Below are 9184 nucleotides of genomic sequence, written 5' to 3'. Positions count from 1 at the left end.
TTCCACGTTGCCAGGGAGATTCACTCCCCTGGGTGTCTGATCCCACGTAGGGGGGAGGGCAGTGATTTCACCTTTCAAGTTGGCTTAGCCAGAGAGAGAGGGCCACATCTGAGCAACAAAGAGGCATTCGGGAGGAGGCTCTTAGGCACAACAGTAGGGAGGCCTAGCCTCTCCTTTGCAGCAACAGTCTTCCCAAGGGTAAAACCTGTGGTAGAGGGCTCAACCCATCAAACCACCAGTCCCCTATGTCTGTGGTCATGTTATAAGATGAGTCTCTTGTATGCAACATATTGATGGTTCATTTTTTTTGATCCATTCTGCGAATCTATATCTTTTAATTGGGGAGTTTAATCCATTTACATTCAACGTTATAACCGTGAAGGCATTTCTTGAATCAGCCATCTTATCCTTTGGTTTATGTTTGTCATATTTTTCCCCTCTGTCTATTAATATCCTTTATTGTACCCATACTGAATCTCTTTAGTACTGAACCTTTCTCCAAGTCTCTCTGTCCTTTCTTTGTTTCTCTGTCTGTAGGGTTCCCTTTAGTATCTCCAGTAGGGCAGGTCTCTTGTTAGCAAATTCTCTCAGCATTTGTTTGTCTGTGAAAAATTTAAGCTCTCCCTCAAATTTGAAGGAGAGCTTTGCTGGATAAAGTATTCTTGGTTGGAAATTTTTCTCACTCAGAATTTTAAATATATTGTGCCACTGCCTTCTCGCCTCCATGGTGGCTGCTGAGTAGTCACTAGTTAGTCTTATGCTGTTTCCTTTGTATGTGGTGAATTGCTTTTCTCTTGCTGCTTTCAGAACTTGCTCCTTCTCTTCTGTGTTTGATAGTGTGATCAGTATATGTCTCGGAGTGGGTTTATTTGGATTTATTCTATTTGGAGTTCGCTGAGCATTTATGATTTGTGTATTTATGTTGTTTAGAAGATTTGGGAAGTTTTCCCCAACAATTTCTTTGAATACTCTTCCTAGACCTTTACCCTTTTCTTCCCCTTCTGGGACACCAATGAGTCTTATATTTGGACGTTTCATATTATCTATCATATCCCTGAGGTCCATTTCAAGTTTTTCAATTTTTTTCCCCATTCTTTCTTTTATGCTTTTATTTTCCATTCTGTCATCTTCGAGGTCACTGATTCGTTGTTCAACTTCCTCTAGTCTTGTACTATGAGTGTCCAGAATCTTTTTAATTTGGTCAACAGTTTCTTTAATTTCCATAAGATCATCCATTTTTTTATTTAGTCTTGCAATGTCTTCTTTATGCTCTTCTAGGGTCTTCTTGATTTCCTTTATCTCCCGTACTATGGTCTCATTGTTCATCTTTAGTTCTTTGAGTAGCTGCTCTAGGTGCTGTGTCTCTTCTGGTCTTTTGATTTGGGTGCTTGGGCTTGGGTTATCCATATCGTCTGGTTTTTTCATATGCTTTATAATTTTCTGTTGTTTTTGGCCTCGTGGCATTTGCTGAACTTGATAGGGTTCTTTTAGGATTTGTAGACCAATTGAAGTCCTTATCTCTAATTTATCAGATCTACAGCTTCGTGGAGTACACTTTCTCTAACTAACCAGCAGATGGCGTCCACGAGCCACCTGTTCTCCACAAGCCAGTTCTCCCCTGCTTAGCCTTTTTGGTGAGTGGGGGAGTGAGTCTTGTGGGGTCCAATTGGTGTACGAAGCTTGCGTGTGTAGTTGGTGTTGCCCGCCCTGTATATGGGGCGTGTTTCTGGGCAGTCAGGGAGGGGGAGGTGGCTCTAACAATCAAATCTCCCTGGTGATCCTAGAGTTTTAAAGCTGCTTCAATAGTCTAATCCTTCAGTTCAGTCCTGCCACAGTTTGTCTCTGCCACTGACCCACAAGTCCTTGGTATTGGCGTATGGCTCCTGAGACTTGCAAGTGGGCCCCTCTTCCAGGCCGTGCACCCCGGGTCCTCTTTTGAGGGATGACTGTGCTATGTCACAGGTGAGTGCCGTCCCCCCAGGGCAGTTCTGGGCTGCTGGGCTGTGTAGGGAGGCTCCCAGTCTGCTGAAATGATGACTGAATGGGGCTTTGTTAATTTACACTGCTCCACCTTCCCAACTCTGGGACAATCAGCTGAGGTTGCAGGGAAGGCTAATGTCCACGCCCAGTTTTGTGGTGTGTGCCTGTTATTTGAAGCACTTCCGTCACACTGGGTTGTCTGGGGCAGTTCTGGGCTATGGGGCTGGCGATGGGCAGGAGTGTTTCCTGTCCACCAGGATGATGGCTGTGAGTGGACACCCCCCTTTGCTTGGGAAGTTGTGGTGTTTAGTGAATTTTCTCAGCCACTGGATTATTGCGTTTTGTCTCAGAGCTCTCCTAGTTCTGCTCTTGACTTGACCTGCCCAAATAGCAAGTCTTTGAAGCTTTCTGTATTGGGCTTCTTAGAGTAATTGTTTTAGAAAAAGAAAAAAGGATTAAGAAAAAAAAAGGGCCCTCCTCAGAGATCTAATGGGCTATTGAAATGCTAAGAGACAAAGCAATTAGGGCCATTAAGGAAAGGTCCACAGGGCAGAGAGATCAGCTTTTCTTCGGGATTTGCATATGAGCCTCAGGGCCTGAGCTCTGCCCTTCCCCTTTCTATGTTCACCAGAACTCCAAAAATCCTCCGCTTTTATTTTGGAGTTTTTCATGTTGTTTTTTTCTATGCCTGTCTCCTCTCTGCTGGGCTGGCTGCTCCCAGATTCTCTGGTGTCTGGTCTCAGTCTATCTATGGTTGGAGTTTGGATCAGTAAAATGAGTTTCTGAGAAGGGCTGCCACTGCAGTTCTCCCTTCTCCTTTCCGGAGCTGACAGCCCCTCCTCCCACAGGACTGAGCCTGGCAGGGAGGGGTGTGGGTCCCCTGGCCAGAAAAACTTACAGATTTCCCTGATCTCAGCAGTTCCACGTTTTCATGAGTGTTGTATGAAGTATGCCCAAAGTCAGATTGCTCTGTGGTGTCCAGTCCACGCAGTTCCTGGCTTTCTACCTACTTTCCTGGAGGAGTAACTAAAACATACAGCTCACCAGTCTGCCATCTTGCCCCACCTCCCACGTATGTCTAAACCATTTACATTTAATGTGATTATTGATATTGTTGGATATAGGTATGCTATTTTAGTATTTTGTTTTGTTCTCTCTGTTTTTTGCTCTTCTGTTCTACTTTCTTCCTTTCTTTTGGTTTATTTGAATATTTTCTAGTTTTCCAAGTTCATGTATCTATTGGCTTTTGACTAGATCTCTTTGTATTATTTTTTGTGGGATTCTCCATGTTACAATACATATATCTAGCTTTTCATAGTCTACTTAGAGTTAAAAGTTTATGATTTCAAGTAAAATGTATAAACTTTTGCATCACTGAAGAAAGGCCAATGGTGTCCGGAAAATCTCTGTCAGCTGGGAAGGCATGTGGCTGGCGTCTGCTGGTCCCGGCTTGTGTTTTAAAATGGCGTTTTCCAAAATGTCTCTGGGTTTCTGTCTGCATCTCCAAGTGTCTCCAAGCATCAGCATCGGCAATCATCTCTCCAAAAGTTTCTCTCAGCTGCTCTGGGTGTTTGTCCTCTCTTAGCTTCTCCAGAGCAAACTCTGGGCTAGCATCTCCGAACGTCATTGCTGACCCAGTGTCAGCAAATGTCTGGGTCTGGGCCGGCATTTTTAAAGCACTCCAGTGAACTAATCAAGACCCAAGCTGAATGATTGGGGCCACACCCCTATGGAAATAATCTAATCAAATGTATTACCTAGAGTTGGATGAGTCACATCTCCAGGGAAACAACCTAATCCAAATGGTTCCAACCTAATCAAAACTAATCATACATCTGCCCTCACAAGATTGCATTAAAGAACATGGTTTTGTCGGGGACATAATATATCCAAACCAGCAAACCCACAGTAATAATTTTTGCTTCTAACAGTCATACATATTTTAAAGAACTTTTAAGGTGAAAAATATTCCATTGTATTTACTCAGATATTTACCACATCTGCTACTCTTCCTTCATTCCTGAAGTTCCAAATTTTCCTCTGATATCATTTCCTTTCAGCCTTCCATTTGCAATTCTTTTACATCATGTTTGTTGGTAATACATCTTTTAGTTTTCCTTCATCTGAAAATGTCTTTATTTTGCCTTCATTCCTGAAGGATATATTTTCTGGTATAGAATTCTAGGTTGACAGGTCTTTTTTTTCCTCCAGCAGTCTACAGATGTTTTCCCACTGTGTTTTGGCCTCCATGGTTTCTGATGAGAAATCTGCTGACATTTGAATTGTTCTTCCCCTTTGTGTAATGTGTCATTTTCTTATTCCTGCTTTTAAGGTTTTTATTTCATCTTTGGTTTGCAGCTTTTGATTATGATGTATAAAGGGATGATTTTCCTTGAAGTTATCATCTTTGGCATTTGCTGAGCTGCTTGAATCTATAAATTTACGTCTTTTGCCAGACTTGTGATGTTTTCAGCCATTATGTCTTCAAATTTTTTTTCTACACCAATTTCTTTCTCCTCTCTGGGACTCTAATAACAATGAAAGTTAGTGACCTTTTGATATGTTCCACAGGTCACTGAGTTTTGTTTTTGTCCCCCCCCCCATCTCTCTTTCTCTGTGTTATTCAGATTGGATAATATTTATTGTTGTACAGTATCTTCAGTTTCATTCATTCTTTTCTCTGTCATTTCCATTCTGCTATTTAGGCCATGCAGTGAAATTTTAATTTCAGATGTTATTTAATTCAGTGACAAAATATGGGAGGTGGCAGTGAAAGAGAATGAGGTGTCTAAATCAATTCTAGGTTTCTGGCTTGGGTAATAGTATGGTTTTTGGTACCTATTCCTGAGGAATAGAAGAATGAGAGAGACAATGCATTTGCATATGTGAATTTAAGGTGCAAATACATTCAAGGGGAGATACAGGGAGCTTTTGTAGCTTCTCAGGGTTTTCATCTCTTGGTAGAGGTCAGGTTTAGTGACAATATTTTGGTGGTTTAAATCAGTGTTTTTCAAAGCACAAGTTGCAGTACCTTGTATCATGATATAAATTTTTGGATTATAAACAGTATTTAAAAAAATAGAATGTAATAAAAATTTCAGAATGTATTATACATAATAAATAGTAAATCATATTTAATTAAAGCTTGTTTTTTAGTGTGTGGATATGTGTGTTTGTGTGTGTGTGTGCATATACATGTATATTAGATTGGGTATGAATGCATTTCTTGGTGCGGATCATGATAAAAAAAGTTTAAAAAACATTAATTTAAACCATGATTATTAAATTTCCTAGGCAGAGTATGAAAAACAGACCTATAATTGAACCAGGGGTTCCTAATGCCAACTCTCATTTTCTGAGATGAATTTTAAGATACAGCTCTAAATTTGTATAATTCTTATTTTCTGGTGTTGAATTACTTTTAGCAAATGTTTTCTGCTGAGATGATATGCTAAGTGCTAGGGCACAAATCCCTTGGACTTTATTGAGAATTTACTTTCCCATATCTTCTAGAATATTCCACTCAATTCTATATTCTAGCTCCCTTTAAAATGCTAATATCAACAGAGTTAGCTGCCTGACATTGACAGCCATTTAATTCTGCAGGCTGGAACCTGTTCGGACTAGTGCTCTGGAAGGAACTTTGGATTTGGAGAAAAAGGTTGGGAACAGTCTGAACATAAAAACTATTTTCTCATGGGTTTCATTTCAGTGTTTATTAAACTTGCAACTTTACTTTTTCCTTCATGTCTTAGAAAGTGATTCCTTGCTTTGAGAGGCTCTCTACAGGGCTTGGTCATAGCTATCATGGCTGCAGCCTCCCCTCTGAGAAATCTGGAGGATGACCTGCTGTGCTCTATCTGCCTTGACTACTTGAGAGACCCAGTAGCCATTGACTGTGGTCACATCTTCTGCTACCGCTGCATTATTAAGGTCTGTGAATCCACCAGGCAGCCCTTGTATTGCTCTCTCTGCAAGACAGCCTTTAAGAAAGAGAATATCCGCCATGTGTGGCAGATGGCCAGCCTGTGTGGAGAACATCTGGAGGATGAAGGCAGATGAGGAGAGACAACCCAGAGAGGAAAGACCACCTGAGCAAAGAGCAGAGAAGCTGTGTGGACAGCATCTGGAGAAGCTCTGTAAGGATGACCAGCAGATACTGTGTGTGATGTGTCGGGAGTCCCGGGAGCATAGGCACCATGCTGTGGCTCTCCTTGACAAGGCTGCACAGTCTTATAGGGTAAGAATCCTGTTGGGCCCCAGCTCTGTTCATGTAGCCAGATATGTTCTACAGTACCTTTGGGATAAGTCCCAATTCCTTAGCATAGGAAGTCCTTGGTAAAGTGACACTCTTTTAATTTGGATAAGAAAACTAGCTTGTTTCCTATCTTTTATAGTGGTCTATCATGTTGCTTTAAAGTTTTGATTTCTGATACGTTTGGATAAGTTCTCAATCAGCAACACAGAATACCAGCACTCCTGATAACTGTCTTGGTATACAGCTTCCAACTGTATCCTCTAGCACATAATTTAAAAAAAAAAAAATACTGTTGCAGATGTCCTGCCCTATGTAAAATCTGTAAATTTTCTTTCAGAATTCAATCCCAGGGAAAATGTTATTGCTTCTGAGGTACTGTTGACCTACTAGCTTGTTTCCTTCTGTCTGCTAAAGAAGAAATATGTCGTTCATTGTTCCCTTTTCTCCTTGCTGACAAGAATCTTAAAACCAATTTAATCATTCTCTCAATAATTTGAAGTTAGCACATATATTTTCCCTCACGTTTTTGGGTTGATTTTCTATTTCTGTGTTATGAATTAATTTTAATATAAGGTGTCTGTATTTTTTGTGGACTGGGACAGGGTGAATATAAACAAAGACTATACCGTAAGTCTTAGTAGTTGTAATGATAATAAATTATTATTTTATCTCACTTCTGAGAAAGTACTCCAAGTCACCATAGCACTGTGTTTCTTCTTCATTAACGAGAATGGAAACAGTTCCACATGATTCTATTATTATACTACATGGAGTCGAAGACTGATCACTTTGGAATCACTTTGCTACTCTCTTTCCTTACTGAGGCCACTTCCATCCTGATCATGTTTATTTCCATAGGGTAAAATTTTAAACCATCTGAAGATTCTGAAGGGAGACAGGGACAGGATTCAGAATTTTCAGTCTACAGGAGAAGATGAGATTCAAGCCCTGCTGGTCAGAGAAGTCTCAAGTGAATGTTCTGTATAATGTGGGGGGTGGGGGGGATGGAAAAGGGGGCGGGCTATGGAAGGGATTCATGTTCTGAATTCATCCCCAGAAGATCTTGCAAATGTTCTGGGGTTTCCTAGCCTCTCAGAAGAAATCAAATTTCTCTTTCTGCATTTACTCTAGTCAAAATTCCAGAACTACAGCGAGACATTGTATCAGTGTTTGAACAGGGTCATCAGTTCTTGAAAGAAAGGGAACAGTACCTGTTAGAGGGGCTGGAGAGGCTAGAGCAAGAGGTCACCAAAGGGAGAAATAGCCATCACCAAGGGCTCAGAGGAGGTCATCCGGCTTGGGCCACTGATATCTGAATTGGAGAAGAAAGCTCGACAGTCAGCACTTGAACTTTTGCAGGTAAGGAGCATCTGAATTGTATCTGAGTCCTCTTGTTCTAAGCTGCACTGTGGCCCCTCCATTAGCAAGAGATTTGTATCAGGAGTCAGGAGAGACATATTTCATTTTCGGTTATTGGGTTCTTTGATAAATTAATCCCAACCAATAGGTTTTAAGCCCCAAATTTTAGTGGACAGGGGACTGTAATATATATAGACCAAACAATGAAATAGTAAAATATTTACATGTATGATTACAACAAATAATTGTGTTAAATTTTGTGGTCAGACTGAAGACCACAGGAGTTCTGGAAAAGGCTAGGATGTAATCGGGGAGGGCTGCATGGAAGAAGAGTCTTAATGTTGGCCTTGAGGAAAATGTAAAGATTGGGGCTACATTCAGAAAGGAGGAGCTGAACATTCCATTTGTTGATGGTGGTAGTATGTGTGTGAGTTATTGGGTAGAAATAAATAAATGAATGTGGTAATAAAATTAGTGTATGTGTGGACAGGTGGGTGTAGGTAAGGAGCAGATAGGAATGGGACAGAGAGTGAGGGGAGTACCTTTCCAGAGTAGTCAGTTTAAGTAAAGAAGAAGTTAAAGGGAAGATGAGGTAAGTATGATGGGGCCAACTGAGTAGAGGCCTTCTAAGACAGGCTGAGATCTTGACTTAACTAATAGACAATAGGATTCTTCTAGATTATTATCTGTATAACAATGTGAGTAATGATTTAGAAAGATTAATCTGTCAATTTTATAGATTGGTTTGAGGGGAGAGTAAAAAAGAGACAGGATGATCTGCTAAACGACTCCTATAGAAATGAAAATATGAAGGAGCAAATATTTTGAGGCTGAAGAGGGATGATGTCAGACAGGGATATTTTGAGAAAGGTATCAATTTGATTTTTTTTTTTTTTTTTTTTTGCTCTGTAGGTCTTTAATCTTGATTTAATAAAGTTTGCATAGTATCAAATAATATCAAAAGTCTAAAAAAGTGTTTTTATATAATGTTTATAAATTATTATTTATATACCATTAAAAAACATAAGGTCAGAAGTACAGTTTAAAAAAAGTGAAAGTTGTTATTCTTGATAAGAGCTAGAAAAATGTATTGTCCCAAGTAAGAAGTAATGTAAAGGCTCATAGTTTCTTAGGAATTTTCCTTTAACTCTCAGACAACCATGGTTACCGAATACCATAGGATAAACTAGTGCAAAGGTAGCTGAGCAATCTTTTTACAAAAATAATAGGAAACGTAGATCTGGCAATGAGAAATAATGCAAATAAACATAATTATAGACACCTCCCAAAGTGAATTAGATGCCTCTTTGCTTACTGGAATGAATGGGCTGTCACTGGATGTGACCAAATTTGAGAAATTTCAAAGACTTGCTAGAAGTTTTATTTTTCTCAAATGTTTAGTCATAATTGGCAATATTGCATACATCCCAAGGTCATACAATTTTCCACTATAACTTAGATAAAATACAATTCAAAAGGTGATAAATCATATCATCTAGTTCTCACAGAAAATAAAGACTAAGGATGCAGTAATTAAAAGGCGGCATTATAAAAATTAATCAAGAAGAAACCGATGGATGAAACCTA

The sequence above is a fragment of the Choloepus didactylus genome, chromosome 7 (genome assembly GCF_015220235.1).
Source record: "Choloepus didactylus isolate mChoDid1 chromosome 7, mChoDid1.pri, whole genome shotgun sequence".
Lineage (NCBI taxonomy): Eukaryota > Metazoa > Chordata > Mammalia > Pilosa > Megalonychidae > Choloepus > Choloepus didactylus.
Note: the sequence above shows the minus strand (reverse complement) of the source record.